The sequence below is a fragment of the Eleutherodactylus coqui genome, chromosome 2 (assembly GCF_035609145.1).
Source record: "Eleutherodactylus coqui strain aEleCoq1 chromosome 2, aEleCoq1.hap1, whole genome shotgun sequence".
Lineage (NCBI taxonomy): Eukaryota > Metazoa > Chordata > Amphibia > Anura > Eleutherodactylidae > Eleutherodactylus > Eleutherodactylus coqui.
Window position 1 is genome coordinate 320,546,650 of NC_089838.1, and position 26,845 is coordinate 320,573,494.

General features: G+C 43.4%; 25 non-coding genes across 25 annotated transcripts; all 25 read left to right on the forward strand.

The window, feature by feature from the left end:
- The first annotated feature begins 1,428 nt into the window (after positions 1-1,428).
- Positions 1,429-1,500, forward strand: TRNAW-CCA (transfer RNA tryptophan (anticodon CCA)). Its single transcript has one exon. It is a non-coding gene; the product is annotated as a tRNA-Trp (tRNA).
- A 3,919-nt stretch (positions 1,501-5,419) lies between these two features.
- On the forward strand, positions 5,420-5,491 carry TRNAW-CCA (transfer RNA tryptophan (anticodon CCA)). The gene has a single exon. It is a non-coding gene; the product is annotated as a tRNA-Trp (tRNA).
- A 594-nt stretch (positions 5,492-6,085) lies between these two features.
- TRNAW-CCA (transfer RNA tryptophan (anticodon CCA)) lies at positions 6,086-6,157 on the forward strand. The gene has a single exon. It is a non-coding gene; the product is annotated as a tRNA-Trp (tRNA).
- Positions 6,158-6,749: 592 nt separating this feature from the next.
- TRNAW-CCA (transfer RNA tryptophan (anticodon CCA)) lies at positions 6,750-6,821 on the forward strand. The gene has a single exon. It is a non-coding gene; the product is annotated as a tRNA-Trp (tRNA).
- A 592-nt stretch (positions 6,822-7,413) lies between these two features.
- TRNAW-CCA (transfer RNA tryptophan (anticodon CCA)) lies at positions 7,414-7,485 on the forward strand. Its single transcript has one exon. It is a non-coding gene; the product is annotated as a tRNA-Trp (tRNA).
- A 592-nt stretch (positions 7,486-8,077) lies between these two features.
- TRNAW-CCA (transfer RNA tryptophan (anticodon CCA)) lies at positions 8,078-8,149 on the forward strand. The gene has a single exon. It is a non-coding gene; the product is annotated as a tRNA-Trp (tRNA).
- Positions 8,150-10,154: 2,005 nt separating this feature from the next.
- TRNAW-CCA (transfer RNA tryptophan (anticodon CCA)) lies at positions 10,155-10,226 on the forward strand. The gene has a single exon. It is a non-coding gene; the product is annotated as a tRNA-Trp (tRNA).
- A 592-nt stretch (positions 10,227-10,818) lies between these two features.
- On the forward strand, positions 10,819-10,890 carry TRNAW-CCA (transfer RNA tryptophan (anticodon CCA)). Its single transcript has one exon. It is a non-coding gene; the product is annotated as a tRNA-Trp (tRNA).
- Positions 10,891-11,482: 592 nt separating this feature from the next.
- TRNAW-CCA (transfer RNA tryptophan (anticodon CCA)) lies at positions 11,483-11,554 on the forward strand. Its single transcript has one exon. It is a non-coding gene; the product is annotated as a tRNA-Trp (tRNA).
- Positions 11,555-12,148: 594 nt separating this feature from the next.
- Positions 12,149-12,220, forward strand: TRNAW-CCA (transfer RNA tryptophan (anticodon CCA)). Its single transcript has one exon. It is a non-coding gene; the product is annotated as a tRNA-Trp (tRNA).
- Positions 12,221-12,812: 592 nt separating this feature from the next.
- Positions 12,813-12,884, forward strand: TRNAW-CCA (transfer RNA tryptophan (anticodon CCA)). Its single transcript has one exon. It is a non-coding gene; the product is annotated as a tRNA-Trp (tRNA).
- Positions 12,885-13,476: 592 nt separating this feature from the next.
- On the forward strand, positions 13,477-13,548 carry TRNAW-CCA (transfer RNA tryptophan (anticodon CCA)). The gene has a single exon. It is a non-coding gene; the product is annotated as a tRNA-Trp (tRNA).
- A 1,920-nt stretch (positions 13,549-15,468) lies between these two features.
- TRNAW-CCA (transfer RNA tryptophan (anticodon CCA)) lies at positions 15,469-15,540 on the forward strand. Its single transcript has one exon. It is a non-coding gene; the product is annotated as a tRNA-Trp (tRNA).
- A 592-nt stretch (positions 15,541-16,132) lies between these two features.
- TRNAW-CCA (transfer RNA tryptophan (anticodon CCA)) lies at positions 16,133-16,204 on the forward strand. The gene has a single exon. It is a non-coding gene; the product is annotated as a tRNA-Trp (tRNA).
- A 592-nt stretch (positions 16,205-16,796) lies between these two features.
- On the forward strand, positions 16,797-16,868 carry TRNAW-CCA (transfer RNA tryptophan (anticodon CCA)). Its single transcript has one exon. It is a non-coding gene; the product is annotated as a tRNA-Trp (tRNA).
- A 1,256-nt stretch (positions 16,869-18,124) lies between these two features.
- Positions 18,125-18,196, forward strand: TRNAW-CCA (transfer RNA tryptophan (anticodon CCA)). The gene has a single exon. It is a non-coding gene; the product is annotated as a tRNA-Trp (tRNA).
- Positions 18,197-18,871: 675 nt separating this feature from the next.
- Positions 18,872-18,943, forward strand: TRNAW-CCA (transfer RNA tryptophan (anticodon CCA)). Its single transcript has one exon. It is a non-coding gene; the product is annotated as a tRNA-Trp (tRNA).
- A 592-nt stretch (positions 18,944-19,535) lies between these two features.
- On the forward strand, positions 19,536-19,607 carry TRNAW-CCA (transfer RNA tryptophan (anticodon CCA)). The gene has a single exon. It is a non-coding gene; the product is annotated as a tRNA-Trp (tRNA).
- A 592-nt stretch (positions 19,608-20,199) lies between these two features.
- TRNAW-CCA (transfer RNA tryptophan (anticodon CCA)) lies at positions 20,200-20,271 on the forward strand. Its single transcript has one exon. It is a non-coding gene; the product is annotated as a tRNA-Trp (tRNA).
- Positions 20,272-20,865: 594 nt separating this feature from the next.
- Positions 20,866-20,937, forward strand: TRNAW-CCA (transfer RNA tryptophan (anticodon CCA)). Its single transcript has one exon. It is a non-coding gene; the product is annotated as a tRNA-Trp (tRNA).
- A 1,256-nt stretch (positions 20,938-22,193) lies between these two features.
- TRNAW-CCA (transfer RNA tryptophan (anticodon CCA)) lies at positions 22,194-22,265 on the forward strand. Its single transcript has one exon. It is a non-coding gene; the product is annotated as a tRNA-Trp (tRNA).
- A 1,256-nt stretch (positions 22,266-23,521) lies between these two features.
- Positions 23,522-23,593, forward strand: TRNAW-CCA (transfer RNA tryptophan (anticodon CCA)). Its single transcript has one exon. It is a non-coding gene; the product is annotated as a tRNA-Trp (tRNA).
- Positions 23,594-24,185: 592 nt separating this feature from the next.
- On the forward strand, positions 24,186-24,257 carry TRNAW-CCA (transfer RNA tryptophan (anticodon CCA)). The gene has a single exon. It is a non-coding gene; the product is annotated as a tRNA-Trp (tRNA).
- Positions 24,258-25,596: 1,339 nt separating this feature from the next.
- On the forward strand, positions 25,597-25,668 carry TRNAW-CCA (transfer RNA tryptophan (anticodon CCA)). The gene has a single exon. It is a non-coding gene; the product is annotated as a tRNA-Trp (tRNA).
- A 592-nt stretch (positions 25,669-26,260) lies between these two features.
- TRNAW-CCA (transfer RNA tryptophan (anticodon CCA)) lies at positions 26,261-26,332 on the forward strand. Its single transcript has one exon. It is a non-coding gene; the product is annotated as a tRNA-Trp (tRNA).
- Positions 26,333-26,845: the final 513 nt, after the last annotated feature.

The following is a 26,845-nucleotide window of genomic DNA, read 5'->3' on the forward strand; positions in this document are numbered from 1 at the left end:
TAGAAATCACATCCAAATCAAATCAGACTTTTCATGATCCAGTACAGATACATGATCGAAAAGAGTGCAGAACAGGGTCAGAGCACTCAAGTTTCATTGACCTTGTGGCGCAACAGTAGCGCGTCTGACTCCAGATCAGAAGGTTGCGTGTTCAAATCATGTCAGGGTCATCTGACATTTTACTCATCAACTACAAAAAATTGTTCAAAAACACTGTGGAATTGGGTTACGGCAAAAAAACAAACTTCTTTGACCTTGTGGCATAAATAAGCGTCTCTCCATGGAAGACCAGAAAGTTGCATGTGAAAATGACAATTGCACCACACTCTAAAAAAATGGAGTGAACTGGCCATGTGACATGACTGCGCTCTACGCAACATTGATTCAAATACACATGCATCACGGCTCCACTTTTGGCACCTAAAAGAGGCCGAAGACTTTGTCAAAAGATAGCTTGACGACACTTCAGATGCTGGAGAACCTAGCCCATATGGGGATCAAATGCTGAAACCTCCGTGTTATTAGAACCACGGTTTAACAAAAGTGAGCAAGCAGACATGACACACAATGCCAGTTTTTGCCTCCTGCATCTAGTTTGACATGCAGCAGCAAGAGCTTGTTGCGCAACGGTTGTGCGTTTCACTCCACATCAGAAGATTGTGCCTAGAAATCACATCCAAATCAAATCAGACTTTTCATGAACCAGTACAGATACATGATCGAAAAGAGTGCTGAACAGGGTCAGAGCACTCAAGTTTCATTGACCTTGTGGCGCAACGGTAGCGCGTCTGACTCCAGATCAGAAGGTTGCGTGTTCAAATCACGTCAGGGTCATCTGACATTTTACTCATCAACTACAAAAAATTGTTCAAAAACACTGTGGAATTGGGTTACGGCAAAAAAAAAAAAACTTCTTTGACCTTGTGGCATAAATAAGCGTCTCTCAATGGAAGACCAGAAAGTTGCATGTGAAAATGACATTTGCACCACACTCTAAAAAAATGGAGTGAACTGGCCATGTGACATGACTGCGCTCTACGCAACCTTGATTCAAATACACATGCATCACGGCTCCACTTTTGGAACACAAAAGAGGCCGAAGACTTTGTCAAAAGATAGCTTGACGGCACTTCAGATGCTGGAGAACCTAGCCCATATGGGGATCAAAAGCTGAAACCTCCGTGTTATTAGAACCACGGTTTAACAAAAGTGAGCAAGCAGACATGACACACAATGCCAGTTTTTGCCTCCTGCATCTAGTTTGACATGCAGCAGCAAGAGCTTGTTGCGCATCGGTTGTGCATTTCACTCCACATCAGAAGATTGTGCCTAGAAATCACATCCAAATCAAATCAGACTTTTCATGATCCAGTACAGATACATGATCGAAAAGAGTGCTGAACAGGGTCAGAGCACTCAAGTTTCATTGACCTTGTGGCGCAACGGTAGCGCGTCTGACTCCAAATCAGAAGGTTGCGTGTTCAAATCACGTCAGGGTCATCTGACATTTTACTCATCAACTACAGAAAATTGTTCAAAAACACTGTGGAATTGGGTTACGGCAACAAAAAAAAAACTTCTTTGACCTTGTGGCATAAATAAGCGTCTCTCCATGGAAGATCAGAAAGTTGCATGTTAAAATGACATTTGCACCACACTCTAAAAAAATTGAGTGAACTGGCCATGTGACATGACTGCGCTCTACGCAACCTTGATTCAAATACACATGCATCACGGCTCCACTTTTGGCACCTAAAAGAGGCCGAAGACTTTGTCAAAAGATAGCTTGACGGCACTTCAGATGCTGGAGAACCTAGCCCATATGGGGATCAAATGCTGAAACCTCCGTGTTATTAGAACCACGGTTTAACAAAAGTGAGCAAGCAGACATGACACACAATGCCAGTTTTTGCCTCCTGCATCTAGTTTGACATGCAGCAGTAAGAGCTTGTTGCGCAACGGTTGTGCGTTTCACTCCACATCAGAAGATTGTGCCTAGAAATCACATCCAAATCAAATCAGACTTTTCATGAACCAGTACAGATACATGATCGAAAAGAGTGCTGAACAGGGTCAGAGCACTCAAGTTTCATTGACCTTGTGGCGCAACGGTAGCGCGTCTGACTCCAGATCAGAAGGTTGTGTGTTCAAATCACGTCAGGGTCATCTGACATTTTACTCATCAACTACAAAAAATTGTTCAAAAACACTGTGGAATTGGGTTACGGCAAAAAAACAAACTTCTTTGACCTTGTGGCATAAATAAGCGTCTCTCAATGGAAGACCAGAAAGTTGCATGTGAAAATGACATTTGCACCACACTCTAAAAAAATGGAGTGAACTGGCCATGTGACATGACTGCGCTCTACGCAACCTTGATTCAAATACACATGCATCACGGCTCCACTTTTGGCACCTAAAAGAGGCCGAAGACTTTGTCAAAAGATAGCTTGACGGCACTTCAGATGCTGGAGAACCTAGCCCATATGGGGATCAAATGCTGAAACCTCCGTGTTATTAGAACCACGGTTTAACAAAAGTGAGCAAGCAGACATGACACACAATGCCAGTTTTTGCCTCCTGCATCTAGTTTGACATGCAGCAGTAAGAGCTTGTTGCGCAACGGTTGTGCGTTTCACTCCACATCAGAAGATTGTGCCTAGAAATCACATCCAAATCAAATCAGACTTTTCATGAACCAGTACAGATACATGATCGAAAAGAGTGCTGAACAGGGTCAGAGCACTCAAGTTTCATTGACCTTGTGGCGCAACGGTAGCGCGTCTGACTCCAGATCAGAAGGTTGCGTGTTCAAATCACGTCAGGGTCATCTGACATTTTACTCATCAACTACAAAAAATTGTTCAAAAACACTGTGGAATTCGGTTACGGCAAAAAAACAAACTTCTTTGACCTTGTGGCATAAATAAGCGTCTCTCAATGGAAGACCAGAAAGTTGCATGTGAAAATGACATTTGCACCACACTCTAAAAAAATGGAGTGAACTGGCCATGTGACATGACTGCGCTCTACTTAAACTTGATTCAAATACACATGCATCACTGCTCCACTTTTGGAACACAAAAGAGGCCGAAGACTTTGCCAAAAGATAGCTCGACGGAACTTCAGATGCTGGAGAACCTAGCCCATATGGGGATCAAAAGCTGAAACCTCCGTGTTATTAGAACCACGGTTTAACAAAAGTGAGCAAGCAGACATGACACACAATGCCAGTTTTTGCCTCCTGCATCTAGTTTGACATGCAGCAGCAAGAGCTTGTTGCGCAACGGTTGTGCGTTTCACTCCACATCAGAAGATTGTGCCTAGAAATCACATCCAAATCAAATCAGACTTTTCATGATCCAGTACAGATACATGATCGAAAAGAGTGCAGAACAGGGTCAGAGCCCTCAAGTTTCATTGACCTTGTGGCGCAACGGTAGCGCGTCTGACTCCAGATCAGAAGGTTGCGTGTTCAAATCACGTCAGGGTCATCTGACATTTTACTCATCAACTACAGAAAATTGTTCAAAAACACTGTGGAATTGGGTTACGGCAACAAAAAAAAAACTTCTTTGACCTTGTGGCATAAATAAGCGTCTCTCCATGGAAGACCAGAAAGTTGCATGTTAAAATGACATTTGCACCACACTCTAAAAAAATGGAGTGAACTGGCCATGTGACATGACTGCGCTCTACGCAACCTTGATTCAAATACACATGCATCACGGCTCCACTTTTGGCACCTAAAAGAGGCCGAAGACTTTGTCAAAAGATAGCTTGACGGCACTTCAGATGCTGGAGAACCTAGCCCATATGGGGATCAAAAGCTGAAACCTCCGTGTTATTAGAACCACGGTTTAACAAAAGTGAGCAAGCAGACATGACACACAATGCCAGTTTTTGCCTCCTGCATCTAGTTTGACATGCAGCAGCAAGAGCTTGTTGCGCAACGGTTGTGCGTTTCACTCCACATCAGAAGATTGTGCCTAGAAATCACATCCAAATCAAATCAGACTTTTCATGATCCAGTACAGATACATGATCGAAAAGAGTGCTGAACAGGGTCAGTGCGCTCAAGTTTCATTGACCTTGTGGCGCAACGGTAGCGCGTCTGACTCCAGATCAGAAGGTTGCGTGTTCAAATCACGTCAGGGTCATCTGACATTTTACTCATCAACTACAAAAAATTGTTCAAAAACACTGTGGAATTGGGTTACGGCAAAAAAACAAACTTCTTTGACCTTGTGGCATAAATAAGCGTCTCTCCATGGAAGACCAGAAAGTTGCATGTGAAAATGACAATTGCACCACACTCTAAAAAAATGGAGTGAACTGGCCATGTGACATGACTGCGCTCTACGCAACATTGATTCAAATACACATGCATCACGGCTCCACTTTTGGCACCTAAAAGAGGCCGAAGACTTTGTCAAAAGATAGCTTGACGACACTTCAGATGCTGGAGAACCTAGCCCATATGGGGATCAAATGCTGAAACCTCCGTGTTATTAGAACCACGGTTTAACAAAAGTGAGCAAGCAGACATGACACACAATGCCAGTTTTTGCCTCCTGCATCTAGTTTGACATGCAGCAGCAAGAGCTTGTTGCGCAACGGTTGTGCGTTTCACTCCACATCAGAAGATTGTGCCTAGAAATCACATCCAAATCAAATCAGACTTTTCATGAACCAGTACAGATACATGATCGAAAAGAGTGCTGAACAGGGTCAGAGCACTCAAGTTTCATTGACCTTGTGGCGCAACGGTAGCGCGTCTGACTCCAGATCAGAAGGTTGCGTGTTCAAATCACGTCAGGGTCATCTGACATTTTACTCATCAACTACAAAAAATTGTTCAAAAACACTGTGGAATTGGGTTACGGCAAAAAAAAAAAAAACTTCTTTGACCTTGTGGCATAAATAAGCGTCTCTCAATGGAAGACCAGAAAGTTGCATGTGAAAATGACATTTGCACCACACTCTAAAAAAATGGAGTGAACTGGCCATGTGACATGACTGCGCTCTACGCAACCTTGATTCAAATACACATGCATCACGGCTCCACTTTTGGAACACAAAAGAGGCCGAAGACTTTGTCAAAAGATAGCTTGACGGCACTTCAGATGCTGGAGAACCTAGCCCATATGGGGATCAAAAGCTGAAACCTCCGTGTTATTAGAACCACGGTTTAACAAAAGTGAGCAAGCAGACATGACACACAATGCCAGTTTTTGCCTCCTGCATCTAGTTTGACATGCAGCAGCAAGAGCTTGTTGCGCATCGGTTGTGCATTTCACTCCACATCAGAAGATTGTGCCTAGAAATCACATCCAAATCAAATCAGACTTTTCATGATCCAGTACAGATACATGATCGAAAAGAGTGCTGAACAGGGTCAGAGCACTCAAGTTTCATTGACCTTGTGGCGCAACGGTAGCGCGTCTGACTCCAGATCAGAAGGTTGCGTGTTCAAATCACGTCAGGGTCATCTAACATTTTACTCATCAACTACAGAAAATTGTTCAAAAACACTGTGGAATTGGGTTACGGCAACAAAAAAAAAACTTCTTTGACCTTGTGGCATAAATAAGCGTCTCTCCATGGAAGATCAGAAAGTTGCATGTTAAAATGACATTTGCACCACACTCTAAAAAAATTGAGTGAACTGGCCATGTGACATGACTGCGCTCTACGCAACCTTGATTCAAATACACATGCATCACGGCTCCACTTTTGGCACCTAAAAGAGGCCGAAGACTTTGTCAAAAGATAGCTTGACGGCACTTCAGATGCTGGAGAACCTAGCCCATATGGGGATCAAATGCTGAAACCTCCGTGTTATTAGAACCACGGTTTAACAAAAGTGAGCAAGCAGACATGACACACAATGCCAGTTTTTGCCTCCTGCATCTAGTTTGACATGCAGCAGTAAGAGCTTGTTGCGCAACGGTTGTGCGTTTCACTCCACATCAGAAGATTGTGCCTAGAAATCACATCCAAATCAAATCAGACTTTTCATGAACCAGTACAGATACATGATCGAAAAGAGTGCTGAACAGGGTCAGAGCACTCAAGTTTCATTGACCTTGTGGCGCAACGGTAGCGCGTCTGACTCCAGATCAGAAGGTTGCGTGTTCAAATCACGTCAGGGTCATCTGACATTTTACTCATCAACTACAAAAAATTGTTCAAAAACACTGTGGAATTGGGTTACGGCAAAAAAACAAACTTCTTTGACCTTGTGGCATAAATAAGCGTCTCTCAATGGAAGACCAGAAAGTTGCATGTGAAAATGACATTTGCACCACACTCTAAAAAAATGGAGTGAACTGGCCATGTGACATGACTGCGCTCTACTTAAACTTGATTCAAATACACATGCATCACGGCTCCACTTTTGGCACCTAAAAGAGGCCGAAGACTTTGTCAAAAGATAGCTTGACGGCACTTCAGATGCTGGAGAACCTAGCCCATATGGGGATCAAAAGCTGAAACCTCCGTGTTATTAGAACCACGGTTTAACAAAAGTGAGCAAGCAGACATGACACACAATGCCAGTTTTTGCCTCCTGCATCTAGTTTGACATGCAGCAGCAAAAGCTTGTTGCGCAACGGTTGTGCGTTTCACTCCACATCAGAAGATTGTGCCTAGAAATCACATCCAAATCAAATCAGACTTTTCATGATCCAGTACAGATACATGATCGAAAAGAGTGCTGAACAGGGTCAGAGGACTCAAGTTTCATTGACCTTGTGGCGCAACGGTAGCGCGTCTGACTCCAGATCAGAAGGTTGCGTGTTCAAATCACGTCAGGGTCATCTGACATTTTACTCATCAACTACAAAAAATTGTTCAAAAACACTGTGGAATTGGGTTACGGCAAAAAAACAAACTTCTTTGACCTTGTGGCATAAATAAGCGTCTCTCCATGGAAGACCAGAAAGTTGCATGTGAAAATGACAATTGCACCACACTCTAAAAAAATGGAGTGAACTGGCCATGTGACATGACTGCGCTCTACGCAACATTGATTCAAATACACATGCATCACGGCTCCACTTTTGGCACCTAAAAGAGGCCGAAGACTTTGTCAAAAGATAGCTTGACGACACTTCAGATGCTGGAGAACCTAGCCCATATGGGGATCAAATGCTGAAACCTCCGTGTTATTAGAACCACGGTTTAACAAAAGTGAGCAAGCAGACATGACACACAATGCCAGTTTTTGCCTCCTGCATCTAGTTTGACATGCAGCAGCAAGAGCTTGTTGCGCAACGGTTGTGCGTTTCACTCCACATCAGAAGATTGTGCCTAGAAATCACATCCAAATCAAATCAGACTTTTCATGAACCAGTACAGATACATGATCGAAAAGAGTGCTGAACAGGGTCAGAGCACTCAAGTTTCATTGACCTTGTGGCGCAACGGTAGCGCGTCTGACTCCAGATCAGAAGGTTGCGTGTTCAAATCACGTCAGGGTCATCTGACATTTTACTCATCAACTACAAAAAATTGTTCAAAAACACTGTGGAATTGGGTTACGGCAAAAAAACAAACTTCTTTGACCTTGTGGCATAAATAAGCGTCTCTCAATGGAAGACCAGAAAGTTGCATGTGAAAATGACAATTGCACCACACTCTAAAAAAATGGAGTGAACTGGCCATGTGACATGACTGCGCTCTACGCAACCTTGATTCAAATACACATGCATCACGGCTCCACTTTTGGCACCTAAAAGAGGCCGAAGACTTTGTCAAAAGATAGCTTGACGGCACTTCAGATGCTGGAGAACCTAGCCCATATGGGGATCAAATGCTGAAACCTCCGTGTTATTAGAACCACGGTTTAACAAAAGTGAGCAAGCAGACATGACACACAATGCCAGTTTTTGCCTCCTGCATCTAGTTTGACATGCAGCAGTAAGAGCTTGTTGTGCAACGGTTGTGCGTTTCACTCCACATCAGAAGATTGTGCCTAGAAATCACATCCAAATCAAATCAGACTTTTCATGAACCAGTACAGATACATGATCGAAAAGAGTGCTGAACAGGGTCAGAGCACTCAAGTTTCATTGACCTTGTGGCGCAACGGTAGCGCGTCTGACTCCAGATCAGAAGGTTGCGTGTTCAAATCACGTCAGGGTCATCTGACATTTTACTCATCAACTACAAAAAATTGTTCAAAAACACTGTGGAATTGGGTTACGGCAAAAAAAAAAAAACTTCTTTGACCTTGTGGCATAAATAAGCGTCTCTCGATGGAAGACCAGAAAGTTGCATGTGAAAATGACATTTGCACCACACTCTAAAAAAATGGAGTGAACTGGCCATGTGACATGACTGCGCTCTACTTAAACTTGATTCAAATACACATGCATCACGGCTCCACTTTTGGAACACAAAAGAGGCCGAAGACTTTGCCAAAAGATAGCTTGACGGCACTTCAGATGCTGGAGAACCTAGCCCATATGGGGATCAAAAGCTGAAACCTCCGTGTTATTAGAACCACGGTTTAACAAAAGTGAGCAAGCAGACATGACACACAATGCCAGTTTTTGCCTCCTGCATCTAGTTTGACATGCAGCAGCAAGAGCTTGTTGCGCAACGGTTGTGCGTTTCACTCCACATCAGAAGATTGTGCCTAGAAATCACATCCAAATCAAATCAGACTTTTCATGATCCAGTACAGATACATGATCGAAAAGAGTGCAGAACAGGGTCAGAGCACTCAAGTTTCATTGACCATGTGGCGCAACGGTGGAACGTTTGACTCCAGATCAGAAGCTTGCGTGTTCAGATCACGTCAGGGTCATCTGACATTTTACTCATCAACTACAAAAAATTGTTCAAAAACACTGTGGAATTGGGTTACGGCAAAAAAGCAAACTTCTTTGACCTTGTGGCATAAATAGGCGACTCTAAATGGAAGACCAGAAAGTTGCATGTGAAAATGACATTTGCACCACACTCTAAAAAAATGGAGTGAACTGGCCATGTGACATGACTGCGTTCTACGCAACCTTGATTCAAATACACATGCATCACGGCTCCACTTTTGGCACCTAAAAGAGGCCGAAGACTTTGTCAAAAGATAGCTTGACGGCACTTCAGATGCTGGAGAACCTAGCCCATATGGGGATCAAAAGCTGAAACCTCCGTGTTATTAGAACCACGGTTTAACAAAAGTGAGCAAGCAGACATGACACACAATGCCAGTTTTTGCCTCCTGCATCTAGTTTGACATGCAGCAGCAAGAGCTTGTTGCGCAACGGTTGTGCGTTTCACTCCACATCAGAAGATTGTGCCTAGAAATCACATCCAAATCAAATCAGACTTTTCATGATTCAGTACAGATACATGATCGAAAAGAGTGCTGAACAGGGTCAGAGCACTCAAGTTTCATTGACTTTGTGGCGCAACGGTAGCGCGTCTGACTCTAGATCAGAAGGTTGCGTGTTCAAATCACGTCTGGGTCATCTGACATTTTACTCATCAACTACAAAAAATTGTTCAAAAACACTGTGGAATTGGGTTGCGTGTTCAAATCACGTCAGGGTCATCTGACATTTTACTCATCAACTACAAAAAATTGTTCAAAAACACTGTGGAATTGGGTTACGGCAAAAAAACAAACTTCTTTGACCTTGTGGCATAAATAAGCGTCTCTCCATGGAAGACCAGAAAGTTGCATGTGAAAATGACAATTGCACCACACTCTAAAAAAATGGAGTGAACTGGCCATGTGACATGACTGCGCTCTACGCAACATTGATTCAAATACACATGCATCACGGCTCCACTTTTGGCACCTAAAAGAGGCCGAAGACTTTGTCAAAAGATAGCTTGACGACACTTCAGATGCTGGAGAACCTAGCCCATATGGGGATCAAATGCTGAAACCTCCGTGTTATTAGAACCACGGTTTAACAAAAGTGAGCAAGCAGACATGACACACAATGCCAGTTTTTGCCTCCTGCATCTAGTTTGACATGCAGCAGCAAGAGCTTGTTGCGCAACGGTTGTGCGTTTCACTCCACATCAGAAGATTGTGCCTAGAAATCACATCCAAATCAAATCAGACTTTTCATGAACCAGTACAGATACATGATCGAAAAGAGTGCTGAACAGGGTCAGAGCACTCAAGTTTCATTGACCTTGTGGCGCAACGGTAGCGCGTCTGACTCCAGATCAGAAGGTTGCGTGTTCAAATCACGTCAGGGTCATCTGACATTTTACTCATCAACTACAAAAAATTGTTCAAAAACACTGTGGAATTGGGTTACGGCAAAAAAACAAACTTCTTTGACCTTGTGGCATAAATAAGCGTCTCTCAATGGAAGACCAGAAAGTTGCATGTGAAAATGACATTTGCACCACACTCTAAAAAAATGGAGTGAACTGGCCATGTGACATGACTGCGCTCTACTTAAACTTGATTCAAATACACATGCATCACGGCTCCACTTTTGGAACACAAAAGAGGCCGAAGACTTTGCCAAAAGATAGCTTGACGGAACTTCAGATGCTGGAGAACCTAGCCCATATGGGGATCAAAAGCTGAAATCTCCGTGTTATTAGAACCACGGTTTAACAAAAGTGAGCAAGCAGACATGACACACAATGCCAGTTTTTGCCTCCTGCATCTAGTTTGACATGCAGCAGCAAGAGCTTGTTGCGCAACGGTTGTGCGTTTCACTCCACATCAGAAGATTGTGCCTAAAAATCACATCCAAATCAAATCAGACTTTTCATGATCCAGTACAGATACATGATCGAAAAGAGTGCTGAACAGGGTCAGAGCACTCAAGTTTCATTGACCTTGTGGCGCAACGGTAGCGCGTCTGACTCCAGATCAGAAGGTTGCGTGTTCAAATCACGTCAGGGTCATCTGACATTTTACTCATCAACTACAAAAAATTGTTCAAAAACACTGTGGAATTGGGTTACGGCAAAAAAACAAACTTCTTTGACCTTGTGGCATAAATAAGCGTCTCTCAATGGAAGACCAGAAAGTTGCATGTGAAAATGACATTTGCACCACACTCTAAAAAAATGGAGTGAACTGGCCATGTGACATGACTGCGCTCTACGCAACCTTGATTCAAATACACATGCATCACGGCTCCACTTTTGGAACACAAAAGAGGCCGAAGACTTTGTCAAAAGATAGCTTGACGGCACTTCAGATGCTGGAGAACCTAGCCCATATGGGGATCAAAAGCTGAAACCTCCGTGTTATTAGAACCACGGTTTAACAAAAGTGAGCAAGCAGACATGACACACAATGCCAGTTTTTGCCTCCTGCATCTAGTTTGACATGCAGCAGCAAGAGCTTGTTGCGCATCGGTTGTGCATTTCACTCCACATCAGAAGATTGTGCCTAGAAATCACATCCAAATCAAATCAGACTTTTCATGATCCAGTACAGATACATGATCGAAAAGAGTGCTGAACAGGGTCAGAGCACTCAAGTTTCATTGACCTTGTGGCGCAACGGTAGCGCGTCTGACTCCAGATCAGAAGGTTGCGTGTTCAAATCACGTCAGGGTCATCTGACATTTTACTCATCAACTACAGAAAATTGTTCAAAAACACTGTGGAATTGGGTTACGGCAACAAAAAAAAAACTTCTTTGACCTTGTGGCATAAATAAGCGTCTCTCCATGGAAGACCAGAAAGTTGCATGTTAAAATGACATTTGCACCACACTCTAAAAAAATTGAGTGAACTGGCCATGTGACATGACTGCGCTCTACGCAACCTTGATTCAAATACACATGCATCACGGCTCCACTTTTGGCACCTAAAAGAGGCCGAAGACTTTGTCAAAAGATAGCTTGACGGCACTTCAGATGCTGGAGAACCTAGCCCATATGGGGATCAAATGCTGAAACCTCCGTGTTATTAGAACCACGGTTTAACAAAAGTGAGCAAGCAGACATGACACACAATGCCAGTTTTTGCCTCCTGCATCTAGTTTGACATGCAGCAGTAAGAGCTTGTTGTGCAACGGTTGTGCGTTTCACTCCACATCAGAAGATTGTGCCTAGAAATCACATCCAAATCAAATCAGACTTTTCATGAACCAGTACAGATACATGATCGAAAAGAGTGCTGAACAGGGTCAGAGCACTCAAGTTTCATTGACCTTGTGGCGCAACGGTAGCGCGTCTGACTCCAGATCAGAAGGTTGCGTGTTCAAATCACGTCAGGGTCATCTGACATTTTACTCATCAACTACAAAAAATTGTTCAAAAACACTGTGGAATTGGGTTACGGCAAAAAAACAAACTTCTTTGACCTTGTGGCATAAATAAGCGTCTCTCGATGGAAGACCAGAAAGTTGCATGTGAAAATGACATTTGCACCACACTCTAAAAAAATGGAGTGAACTGGCCATGTGACATGACTGCGCTCTACTTAAACTTGATTCAAATACACATGCATCACGGCTCCACTTTCGGCACCCAAAAGAGGCCGAAGACTTTGTCAAAAGATAGCTTGACGGCACTTCAGATGCTGGAGAACCTAGCCCATATGGGGATCAAAAGCTGAAACCTCCGTGTTATTAGAACCACGGTTTAACAAAAGTGAGCAAGCAGACATGACACACAATGCCAGTTTTTGCCTCCTGCATCTAGTTTGACATGCAGCAGCAAGAGCTTGTTGCGCAACGGTTGTGCGTTTCACTCCACATCAGAAGATTGTGCCTAGAAATCACATCCAAATCAAATCAGACTTTTCATGATCCAGTACAGATACATGATCGAAAAGAGTGCTGAACAGGGTCAGAGCACTCAAGTTTCATTGACCTTGTGGCGCAACGGTAGCGCGTCTGACTCCAGATCAGAAGGTTGCGTGTTCAAATCACGTCAGGGTCATCTGACATTTTACTCATCAACTACAAAAAATTGTTCAAAAACACTGTGGAATTGGGTTTCGGCAAAAAAACAAACTTCTTTGACCTTGTGGCATAAATAAGTGTCTCTCAATGGAAGACCAGAAAGTTGCATGTGAAAATGACAATTGCACCACACTCTAAAAAAATGGAGTGAACTGGCCATGTGACATGACTGCGCTCTACGCAACCTTGATTCAAATACACATGCATCACGGCTCCACTTTTGGCACCTAAAAGAGGCCGAAGACTTTGTCAAAAGATAGCTTGACGGCACTTCAGATGCTGGAGAACCTAGCCCATATGGGGATCAAATGCTGAAACCTCCGTGTTATTAGAACCACGGTTTAACAAAAGTGAGCAAGCAGACATGACACACAATGCCAGTTTTTGCCTCCTGCATCTAGTTTGACATGCAGCAGTAAGAGCTTGTTGCGCAACGGTTGTGCGTTTCACTCCACATCAGAAGATTGTGCCTAGAAATCACATCCAAATCAAATCAGACTTTTCATGAACCAGTACAGATACATGATCGAAAAGAGTGCTGAACAGGGTCAGAGCACTCAAGTTTCATTGACCTTGTGGCGCAACGGTAGCGCGTCTGACTCCAGATCAGAAGGTTGCGTGTTCAAATCACGTCAGGGTCATCTGACATTTTACTCATCAACTACAAAAAATTGTTCAAAAACACTGTGGAATTGGGTTACGGCAAAAAAACAAACTTCTTTGACCTTGTGGCATAAATAAGCGTCTCTCGATGGAAGACCAGAAAGTTGCATGTGAAAATGACATTTGCACCACACTCTAAAAAAATGGAGTGAACTGGCCATGTGACATGACTGCGCTCTACTTAAACTTGATTCAAATACACATGCATCACGGCTCCACTTTTGGAACACAAAAGAGGCCGAAGACTTTGCCAAAAGATAGCTTGACGGCACTTCAGATGCTGGAGAACCTAGCCCATATGGGGATCAAAAGCTGAAACCTCCGTGTTATTAGAACCACGGTTTAACAAAAGTGAGCAAGCAGACATGACACACAATGCCAGTTTTTGCCTCCTGCATCTAGTTTGACATGCAGCAGCAAGAGCTTGTTGCGCAACGGTTGTGCGTTTCACTCCACATCAGAAGATTGTGCCTAGAAATCACATCCAAATCAAATCAGACTTTTCATGATCCAGTACAGATACATGATCGAAAAGAGTGCAGAACAGGGTCAGAGCACTCAAGTTTCATTGACCATGTGGCGCAACGGTGGAACGTTTGACTCCAGATCAGAAGCTTGCGTGTTCAAATCACGTCAGGGTCATCTGACATTTTACTCATCAACTACAAAAAATTGTTCAAAAACACTGTGGAATTGGGTTACGGCAAAAAAGCAAACTTCTTTGACCTTGTGGCATAAATAGGCGACTCTAAATGGAAGACCAGAAAGTTGTATGTGAAAATGACATTTGCACCACACTCTAAAAAAATGGAGTGAACTGGCCATGTGACATGACTGCGTTCTACGCAACCTTGATTCAAATACACATGCATCACGGCTCCACTTTTGGCACCTAAAAGAGGCCGAAGACTTTGTCAAAAGATAGCTTGACGGCACTTCAGATGCTGGAGAACCTAGCCCATATGGGGATCAAATGCTGAAACCTCCGTGTTATTAGAACCACGGTTTAACAAAAGTGAGCAAGCAGACATGACACACAATGCCAGTTTTTGCCTCCTGCATCTAGTTTGACATGCAGCAGTAAGAGCTTGTTGCGCAACGGTTGTGCGTTTCACTCCACATCAGAAGATTGTGCCTAGAAATCACATCCAAATCAAATCAGACTTTTCATGAACCAGTACAGATACATGATCGAAAAGAGTGCTGAACAGGGCCAGAGCACTCAAGTTTCATTGACCTTGTGGCGCAACGGTAGCGCGTCTGACTCCAGATCAGAAGGTTGCGTGTTCAAATCGCGTCAGGGTCATCTGACATTTTACTCATTAACTACAAAAAATTGTTCAAAAACACTGTGGAATTGGGTTACGGCAAAAAAACAAACTTCTTTGACCTTGTGGCATAAATAAGCGTCTCTCAATGGTAGACCAGAAAGTTGCATGTGAAAATGACATTTGCACCACACTCTAAAAAAATGGAGTGAACTGGCCATGTGACATGACTGCGCTCTACGCAACCTTGATTCAAATACACATGCATCACGGCTCCACTTTTGGCACCTAAAAGAGGCCGAAGACTTTGTCAAAAGATAGCTTGACGGCACTTCAGATGCTGGAGAACCTAGCCCATATGGGGATCAAATGCTGAAACCTCCGTGTTATTAGAACCACGGTTTAACAAAAGTGAGCAAGCAGACATGACACACAATGCCAGTTTTTGCCTCCTGCATCTAGTTTGACATGCAGCAGTAAGAGCTTGTTGCGCAACGGTTGTGCGTTTCACTCCACATCAGAAGATTGTGCCTAGAAATCACATCCAAATCAAATCAGACTTTTCATGAACCAGTACAGATACATGATCGAAAAGAGTGCTGAACAGGGTCAGAGCACTCAAGTTTCATTGACCTTGTGGCGCAACGGTAGCGCGTCTGACTCCAGATCAGAAGGTTGCGTGTTCAAATCACGTCAGGGTCATCTGACATTTTACTCATCAACTACAAAAAATTGTTCAAAAACACTGTGGAATTGGGTTACGGCAAAAAAACAAACTTCTTTGACCTTGTGGCATAAATAAGCGTCTCTCAATGGAAGACCAGAAAGTTGCATGTGAAAATGACATTTGCACCACACTCTAAAAAAATGGAGTGAACTGGCCATGTGACATGACTGCGCTCTACGCAACCTTGATTCAAATACACATGCATCACGGCTCCACTTTTGGCACCTAAAAGAGGCCGAAGACTTTGTCAAAAGATAGCTTGACGGCACTTCAGATGCTGGAGAACCTAGCCCATATGGGGATCAAAAGCTGAAACCTCCGTGTTATTAGAACCACGGTTTAACAAAAGTGAGCAAGCAGACATGACACACAATGCCAGTTTTTGCCTCCTGCATCTAGTTTGACATGCAGCAGCAAGAGCTTGTTGCGCAACGGTTGTGCGTTTCACTCCACATCAGAAGATTGTGCCTAGAAATCACATCCAAATCAAATCAGACTTTTCATGATCCAGTACAGATACATGATCGAAAAGAGTGCTGAACAGGGTCAGAGCACTCAAGTTTCATTGACCTTGTGGCGCAACGGTAGCGCGTCTGACTCCAGATCAGAAGGTTGCGTGTTCAAATCACGTCAGGGTCATCTGACATTTTACTCATCAACTACAAAAAATTGTTCAAAAACACTGTGGAATTGGGTTACGGCAAAAAAACAAACTTCTTTGACCTTGTGGCATAAATAAGTGTCTCTCAATGGAAGACCAGAAAGTTGCATGTGAAAATGACAATTGCACCACACTCTAAAAAAATGGAGTGAACTGGCCATGTGACATGACTGCGCTCTACGCAACCTTGATTCAAATACACATGCATCACGGCTCCACTTTTGGCACCTAAAAGAGGCCGAAGACTTTGTCAAAAGATAGCTTGACGGCACTTCAGATGCTGGAGAACCTAGCCCATATGGGGATCAAATGCTGAAACCTCCGTGTTATTAGAACCACGGTTTAACAAAAGTGAGCAAGCAGACATGACACACAATGCCAGTTTTTGCCTCCTGCATCTAGTTTGACATGCAGCAGTAAGAGCTTGTTGCGCAACGGTTGTGCGTTTCACTCCACATCAGAAGATTGTGCCTAGAAATCACATCCAAATCAAATCAGACTTTTCATGAACCAGTACAGATACATGATCGAAAAGAGTGCTGAACAGGGTCAGAGCACTCAAGTTTCATTGACCTTGTGGCGCAACGGTAGCGCGTCTGACTCCAGATCAGAAGGTTGCGTGTTCAAATCACGTCAGGGTCATCTGACATTTTACTCATCAACTACAAAAAATTGTTCAAAAACACTGTGGAATTGGGTTACGGCAAAAAAACAAACTTCTTTGACCTTGTGGCATAAATAAGCGTCTCTCGATGGAAGACCAGAAAGTTGCATGTGAAAATGACATTTGCACCACACTCTAAAAAAATGGAGTGAACTGGCCATGTGACATGACTGCGCTCTACTTAAACTTGATTCAAATACACATGCATCACGGCTCCACTTTTGGAACACAAAAGAGGCCGAAGACTTTGCCAAAAGATAGCTTGACGGCACTTCAGATGCTGGAGAACCTAGCCCATATGGGGATCAAAAGCTGAAACCTCCGTGTTATTAGAACCACGGTTTAACAAAAGTGAGCAAGCAGACATGACACACAATGCCAGTTTTTGCCTCCTGCATCTAGTTTGACATGCAGCAGCAAGAGCTTGTTGCGCAACGGTTGTGCGTTTCACTCCACATCAGAAGATTGTGCCTAGAAATCACATCCAAATCAAATCAGACTTTTCATGATCCAGTACAGATACATGATCGAAAAGAGTGCAGAACAGGGTCAGAGCACTCAAGTTTCATTGACCATGTGGCGCAACGGTGGAACGTTTGACTCCAGATCAGAAGCTTGCGTGTTCAAATCACGTCAGGGTCATCTGACATTTTACTCATCAACTACAAAAAATTGTTCAAAAACACTGTGGAATTGGGTTACGGCAAAAAAGCAAACTTCTTTGACCTTGTGGCATAAATAGGCGACTCTAAATGGAAGACCAGAAAGTTGTATGTGAAAATGACATTTGCACCACACTCTAAAAAAATGGAGTGAACTGGCCATGTGACATGACTGCGTTCTACGCAACCTTGATTCAAATACACATGCATCACGGCTCCACTTTTGGCACCTAAAAGAGGCCGAAGACTTTGTCAAAAGATAGCTTGACGGCACTTCAGATGCTGGAGAACCTAGCCCATATGGGGATCAAATGCTGAAACCTCCGTGTTATTAGAACCACGGTTTAACAAAAGTGAGCAAGCAGACATGACACACAATGCCAGTTTTTGCCTCCTGCATCTAGTTTGACATGCAGCAGTAAGAGCTTGTTGCGCAACGGTTGTGCGTTTCACTCCACATCAGAAGATTGTGCCTAGAAATCACATCCAAATCAAATCAGACTTTTCATGAACCAGTACAGATACATGATCGAAAAGAGTGCTGAACAGGGCCAGAGCACTCAAGTTTCATTGACCTTGTGGCGCAACGGTAGCGCGTCTGACTCCAGATCAGAAGGTTGCGTGTTCAAATCACGTCAGGGTCATCTGACATTTTACTCATCAACTACAAAAAATTGTTCAAAAACACTGTGGAATTGGGTTGCGTGTTCAAATCACGTCAGGGTCATCTGACATTTTACTCATCAACTACAAAAAATTGTTCAAAAACACTGTGGAATTGGGTTACGGCAAAAAAACAAACTTCTTTGACCTTGTGGCATAAATAAGCGTCTCTCAATGGAAGACCAGAAAGTTGCACGTAAAAATGACATTTGCACCACACTCTAAAAAAATGGAGTGAACTGGCCATGTGACATGACTGCGCTCTACGCAACCTTGATTCAAATACACATGCATCACGGCTCCACTTTTGGAACACAAAAGAGGCCGAAGACTTTGCCAAAAGATAGCTTGACGGCACTTCAGATGCTGGAGAACCTAGCCCATATGGGGATCAAAAGCTGAAACCTCCGTGTTATTAGAACCACGGTTTAACAAAAGTGAGCAAGCAGACATGACACACAATGCCAGTTTTTGCCTCCTGCATCTAGTTTGACATGCAGCAGCAAGAGCTTGTTGCGCAACGGTTGTGCGTTTCACTCCACATCAGAAGATTGTGCCTAGAAATCACATCCAAATCAAATCAGACTTTTCATGATCCAGTACAGATACATGATCGAAAAGAGTGCTGAACAGGGTCAGAGCACTCAAGTTTCATTGACCTTGTGGCGCAACGGTAGCGCGTCTGACTCCAGATCAGAAGGTTGCGTGTTCAAATCACGTCAGGGTCATCTGACATTTTACTCATCAACTACAAAAAATTGTTCAAAAACACTGTGGAATTGGGTTACGGCAAAAAAACAAACTTCTTTGACCTTGTGGCATAAATAAGCGTCTCTCAATGGAAGACCAGAAAGTTGCATGTGAAAATGACATTTGCACCACACTCTAAAAAAATGGAGTGAACTGGTCTTGTGACATGACTGCGCTCTACGCAACCTTGATTCAAATACACATGCATCACGGCTCCACTTTTGGCACCTAAAAGAGGCCGAAGACTTTGTCAAAAGATAGCTTGACGGCACTTCAGATGCTGGAGAACCTAGCCCATATGGGGATCAAAAGCTGAAACCTCCGTGTTATTAGAACCACGGTTTAACAAAAGTGAGCAAGCAGACATGACACACAATGCCAGTTTTTGCCTCCTGCATCTAGTTTGACATGCAGCAGCAAGAGCTTGTTGCGCAACGGTTGTGCGTTTCACTCCACATCAGAAGATTGTGCCTAGAAATCACATCCAAATCAAATCAGACTTTTCATGATCCAGTACAGATACATGATCGAAAAGAGTGCTGAACAGGGTCAGAGCACTCAAGTTTCATTGACCTTGTGGCGCAACGGTAGCGCGTCTGACTCCAGATCAGAAGGTTGCGTGTTCAAATCACGTCAGGGTCATCTGACATTTTACTCATCAACTACAAAAAATTGTTCAAAAACACTGTGGAATTGGGTTACGGCAAAAAAACAAACTTCTTTGACCTTGTGGCATAAATAAGCGTCTCTCCATGGAAGACCAGAAAGTTGCATGTGAAAATGACAATTGCACCACACTCTAAAAAAATGGAGTGAACTGGCCATGTGACATGACTGCGCTCTACGCAACCTTGATTCAAATACACATGCATCACGGCTCCACTTTTGGCACCTAAAAGAGGCCGAAGACTTTGTCAAAAGATAGCTTGACGGCACTTCAGATGCTGGAGAACCTAGCCCATATGGGGATCAAAAGCTGAAACCTCCGTGTTATTAGAACCACGGTTTAACAAAAGTGAGCAAGCAGACATGACACACAATGCCAGTTTTTGCCTCCTGCATCTAGTTTGACATGCAGCAGCAAGAGCTTGTTGCGCATCGGTTGTGCATTTCACTCCACATCAGAAGATTGTGCCTAGAAATCACATCCAAATCAAATCAGACTTTTCATGATCCAGTACAGATACATGATCGAAAAGAGTGCTGAACAGGGTCAGAGCACTCAAGTTTCATTGACCTTGTGGCGCAACGGTAGCGCGTCTGACTCCAGATCAGAAGGTTGCGTGTTCAAATCACGTCAGGGTCATCTGACATTTTACTCATCAACTACAGAAAATTGTTCAAAAACACTGTGGAATTGGGTTACGGCAACAAAAAAAAAACTTCTTTGACCTTGTGGCATAAATAAGCGTCTCTCCATGGAAGACCAGAAAGTTGCATGTTAAAATGACATTTGCACCACACTCTAAAAAAATTGAGTGAACTGGCCATGTGACATGACTGCGCTCTACGCAACCTTGATTCAAATACACATGCATCACGGCTCCACTTTTGGCACCTAAAAGAGGCCGAAGACTTTGTCAAAAGATAGCTTGACGGCACTTCAGATGCTGGAGAACCTAGCCCATATGGGGATCAAATGCTGAAACCTCCGTGTTATTAGAACCACGGTTTAACAAAAGTGAGCAAGCAGACATGACACACAATGCCAGTTTTTGCCTCCTGCATCTAGTTTGACATGCAGCAGTAAGAGCTTGTTGTGCAACGGTTGTGCGTTTCACTCCACATCAGAAGATTGTGCCTAGAAATCACATCCAAATCAAATCAGACTTTTCATGAACCAGTACAGATACATGATCGAAAAGAGTGCTGAACAGGGTCAGAGCACTCAAGTTTCATTGACCTTGTGGCGCAACGGTAGCGCGTCTGACTCCAGATCAGAAGGTTGCGTGTTCAAATCACGTCAGGGTCATCTGACATTTTACTCATCAACTACAAAAAATTGTTCAAAAACACTGTGGAATTGGGTTACGGCAAAAAAACAAACTTCTTTGACCTTGTGGCATAAATAAGCGTCTCTCGATGGAAGACCAGAAAGTTGCATGTGAAAATGACATTTGCACCACACTCTAAAAAAATGGAGTGAACTGGCCATGTGACATGACTGCGCTCTACTTAAACTTGATTCAAATACACATGCATCACGGCTCCACTTTTGGAACACAAAAGAGGCCGAAGACTTTGCCAAAAGATAGCTTGACGGCACTTCAGATGCTGGAGAACCTAGCCCATATGGGGATCAAAAGCTGAAACCTCCGTGTTATTAGAACCACGGTTTAACAAAAGTGAGCAAGCAGACATGACACACAATGCCAGTTTTTGCCTCCTGCATCTAGTTTGACATGCAGCAGCAAGAGCTTGTTGCGCAACGGTTGTGCGTTTCACTCCACATCAGAAGATTGTGCCTAGAAATCACATCCAAATCAAATCAGACTTTTCATGATCCAGTACAGATACATGATCGAAAAGAGTGCAGAACAGGGTCAGAGCACTCAAGTTTCATTGACCATGTGGCGCAACGGTGGAACGTTTGACTCCAGATCAGAAGCTTGCGTGTTCAAATCACGTCAGGGTCATCTGACATTTTACTCATCAACTACAAAAAATTGTTCAAAAACACTGTGGAATTGGGTTACGGCAAAAAAGCAAACTTCTTTGACCTTGTGGCATAAATAGGCGACTCTAAATGGAAGACCAGAAAGTTGTATGTGAAAATGACATTTGCACCACACTCTAAAAAAATGGAGTGAACTGGCCATGTGACATGACTGCGTTCTACGCAACCTTGATTCAAATACACATGCATCACGGCTCCACTTTTGGCACCTAAAAGAGGCCGAAGACTTTGTCAAAAGATAGCTTGACGGCACTTCAGATGCTGGAGAACCTAGCCCATATGGGGATCAAATGCTGAAACCTCCGTGTTATTAGAACCACGGTTTAACAAAAGTGAGCAAGCAGACATGACACACAATGCCAGTTTTTGCCTCCTGCATCTAGTTTGACATGCAGCAGTAAGAGCTTGTTGTGCAACGGTTGTGCGTTTCACTCCACATCAGAAGATTGTGCCTAGAAATCACATCCAAATCAAATCAGACTTTTCATGAACCAGTACAGATACATGATCGAAAAGAGTGCTGAACAGGGTCAGAGCACTCAAGTTTCATTGACCTTGTGGCGCAACGGTAGCGCGTCTGACTCCAGATCAGAAGGTTGCGTGTTCAAATCACGTCAGGGTCATCTGACATTTTACTCATCAACTACAAAAAATTGTTCAAAAACACTGTGGAATTGGGTTACGGCAAAAAAACAAACTTCTTTGACCTTGTGGCATAAATAAGCGTCTCTCGATGGAAGACCAGAAAGTTGCATGTGAAAATGACATTTGCACCACACTCTAAAAAAATGGAGTGAACTGGCCATGTGACATGACTGCGCTCTACTTAAACTTGATTCAAATACACATGCATCACGGCTCCACTTTTGGAACACAAAAGAGGCCGAAGACTTTGCCAAAAGATAGCTTGACGGCACTTCAGATGCTGGAGAACCTAGCCCATATGGGGATCAAAAGCTGAAACCTCCGTGTTATTAGAACCACGGTTTAACAAAAGTGAGCAAGCAGACATGACACACAATGCCAGTTTTTGCCTCCTGCATCTAGTTTGACATGCAGCAGCAAGAGCTTGTTGCGCAACGGTTGTGCGTTTCACTCCACATCAGAAGATTGTGCCTAGAAATCACATCCAAATCAAATCAGACTTTTCATGATCCAGTACAGATACATGATCGAAAAGAGTGCAGAACAGGGTCAGAGCACTCAAGTTTCATTGACCATGTGGCGCAACGGTGGAACGTTTGACTCCAGATCAGAAGCTTGCGTGTTCAAATCACGTCAGGGTCATCTGACATTTTACTCATCAACTACAAAAAATTGTTCAAAAACACTGTGGAATTGGGTTACGGCAAAAAAGCAAACTTCTTTGACCTTGTGGCATAAATAGGCGACTCTAAATGGAAGACCAGAAAGTTGTATGTGAAAATGACATTTGCACCACACTCTAAAAAAATGGAGTGAACTGGCCATGTGACATGACTGCGTTCTACGCAACCTTGATTCAAATACACATGCATCACGGCTCCACTTTTGGCACCTAAAAGAGGCCGAAGACTTTGTCAAAAGATAGCTTGACGGCACTTCAGATGCTGGAGAACCTAGCCCATATGGGGATCAAATGCTGAAACCTCCGTGTTATTAGAACCACGGTTTAACAAAAGTGAGCAAGCAGACATGACACACAATGCCAGTTTTTGCCTCCTGCATCTAGTTTGACATGCAGCAGTAAGAGCTTGTTGCGCAACGGTTGTGCGTTTCACTCCACATCAGAAGATTGTGCCTAGAAATCACATCCAAATCAAATCAGACTTTTCATGAACCAGTACAGATACATGATCGAAAAGAGTGCTGAACAGGGCCAGAGCACTCAAGTTTCATTGACCTTGTGGCGCAACGGTAGCGCGTCTGACTCCAGATCAGAAGGTTGCGTGTTCAAATCACGTCAGGGTCATCTGACATTTTACTCATTAACTACAAAAAATTGTTCAAAAACACTGTGGAATTGGGTTACGGCAAAAAAACAAACTTCTTTGACCTTGTGGCATAAATAAGCGTCTCTCAATGGTAGACCAGAAAGTTGCATGTGAAAATGACATTTGCACCACACTCTAAAAAAATGGAGTGAACTGGCCATGTGACATGACTGCGCTCTACGCAACCTTGATTCAAATACACATGCATCACGGCTCCACTTTTGGCACCTAAAAGAGGCCGAAGACTTTGTCAAAAGATAGCTTGACGGCACTTCAGATGCTGGAGAACCTAGCCCATATGGGGATCAAATGCTGAAACCTCCGTGTTATTAGAACCACGGTTTAACAAAAGTGAGCAAGCAGACATGACACACAATGCCAGTTTTTGCCTCCTGCATCTAGTTTGACATGCAGCAGTAAGAGCTTGTTGCGCAACGGTTGTGCGTTTCACTCCACATCAGAAGATTGTGCCTAGAAATCACATCCAAATCAAATCAGACTTTTCATGAACCAGTACAGATACATGATCGAAAAGAGTGCTGAACAGGGTCAGAGCACTCAAGTTTCATTGACCTTGTGGCGCAACGGTAGCGCGTCTGACTCCAGATCAGAAGGTTGCGTGTTCAAATCACGTCAGGGTCATCTGACATTTTACTCATCAACTACAAAAAATTGTTCAAAAACACTGTGGAATTGGGTTACGGCAAAAAAACAAACTTCTTTGACCTTGTGGCATAAATAAGCGTCTCTCAATGGAAGACCAGAAAGTTGCATGTGAAAATGACATTTGCACCACACTCTAAAAAAATGGAGTGAACTGGCCATGTGACATGACTGCGCTCTACGCAACCTTGATTCAAATACACATGCATCACGGCTCCACTTTTGGCACCTAAAAGAGGCCGAAGACTTTGTCAAAAGATAGCTTGACGGCACTTCAGATGCTGGAGAACCTAGCCCATATGGGGATCAAAAGCTGAAACCTCCGTGTTATTAGAACCACGGTTTAACAAAAGTGAGCAAGCAGACATGACACACAATGCCAGTTTTTGCCTCCTGCATCTAGTTTGACATGCAGCAGCAAGAGCTTGTTGCGCAACGGTTGTGCGTTTCACTCCACATCAGAAGATTGTGCCTAGAAATCACATCCAAATCAAATCAGACTTTTCATGATTCAGTACAGATACATGATCGAAAAGAGTGCTGAACAGGGTCAGAGCACTCAAGTTTCATTGACTTTGTGGCGCAACGGTAGCGCGTCTGACTCTAGATCAGAAGGTTGCGTGTTCAAATCACGTCAGGGTCATCTGACATTTTACTCATCAACTACAAAAAATTGTTCAAAAACACTGTGGAATTGGGTTGCGTGTTCAAATCACGTCAGGGTCATCTGACATTTTACTCATCAACTACAAAAAATTGTTCAAAAACACTGTGGAATTGGGTTACGGCAAAAAAACAAACTTCTTTGACCTTGTGGCATAAATAAGCGTCTCTCAATGGAAGACCAGAAAGTTGCACGTAAAAATGACATTTGCACCACACTCTAAAAAAATGGAGTGAACTGGCCATGTGACATGACTGCGCTCTACGCAACCTTGATTCAAATACACATGCATCACGGCTCCACTTTTGGAACACAAAAGAGGCCGAAGACTTTGCCAAAAGATAGCTTGACGGCACTTCAGATGCTGGAGAACCTAGCCCATATGGGGATCAAAAGCTGAAACCTCCGTGTTATTAGAACCACGGTTTAACAAAAGTGAGCAAGCAGACATGACACACAATGCCAGTTTTTGCCTCCTGCATCTAGTTTGACATGCAGCAGCAAGAGCTTGTTGCGCAACGGTTGTGCGTTTCACTCCACATCAGAAGATTGTGCCTAGAAATCACATCCAAATCAAATCAGACTTTTCATGATCCAGTACAGATACATGATCGAAAAGAGTGCTGAACAGGGTCAGAGCACTCAAGTTTCATTGACCTTGTGGCGCAACGGTAGCGCGTCTGACTCCAGATCAGAAGGTTGCGTGTTCAAATCACGTCAGGGTCATCTGACATTTTACTCATCAACTACAAAAAATTGTTCAAAAACACTGTGGAATTGGGTTACGGCAAAAAAACAAACTTCTTTGACCTTGTGGCATAAATAAGCGTCTCTCAATGGAAGACCAGAAAGTTGCATGTGAAAATGACATTTGCACCACACTCTAAAAAAATGGAGTGAACTGGTCTTGTGACATGACTGCGCTCTACGCAACCTTGATTCAAATACACATGCATCACGGCTCCACTTTTGGCACCTAAAAGAGGCCGAAGACTTTGTCAAAAGATAGCTTGACGGCACTTCAGATGCTGGAGAACCTAGCCCATATGGGGATCAAAAGCTGAAACCTCCGTGTTATTAGAACCACGGTTTAACAAAAGTGAGCAAGCAGACATGACACACAATGCCAGTTTTTGCCTCCTGCATCTAGTTTGACATGCAGCAGCAAGAGCTTGTTGCGCAACGGTTGTGCGTTTCACTCCACATCAGAAGATTGTGCCTAGAAATCACATCCAAATCAAATCAGACTTTTCATGATCCAGTACAGATACATGATCGAAAAGAGTGCTGAACAGGGTCAGAGCACTCAAGTTTCATTGACCTTGTGGCGCAACGGTAGCGCGTCTGACTCCAGATCAGAAGGTTGCGTGTTCAAATCACGTCAGGGTCATCTGACATTTTACTCATCAACTACAAAAAATTGTTCAAAAACACTGTGGAATTGGGTTACGGCAAAAAAACAAACTTCTTTGACCTTGTGGCATAAATAAGCGTCTCTCCATGGAAGACCAGAAAGTTGCATGTGAAAATGACAATTGCACCACACTCTAAAAAAATGGAGTGAACTGGCCATGTGACATGACTGCGCTCTACGCAACATTGATTCAAATACACATGCATCACGGCTCCACTTTTGGCACCTAAAAGAGGCCGAAGACTTTGTCAAAAGATAGCTTGACGACACTTCAGATGCTGGAGAACCTAGCCCATATGGGGATCAAATGCTGAAACCTCCGTGTTATTAGAACCACGGTTTAACAAAAGTGAGCAAGCAGACATGACACACAATGCCAGTTTTTGCCTCCTGCATCTAGTTTGACATGCAGCAGCAAGAGCTTGTTGCGCAACGGTTGTGCGTTTCACTCCACATCAGAAGATTGTGCCTAGAAATCACATCCAAATC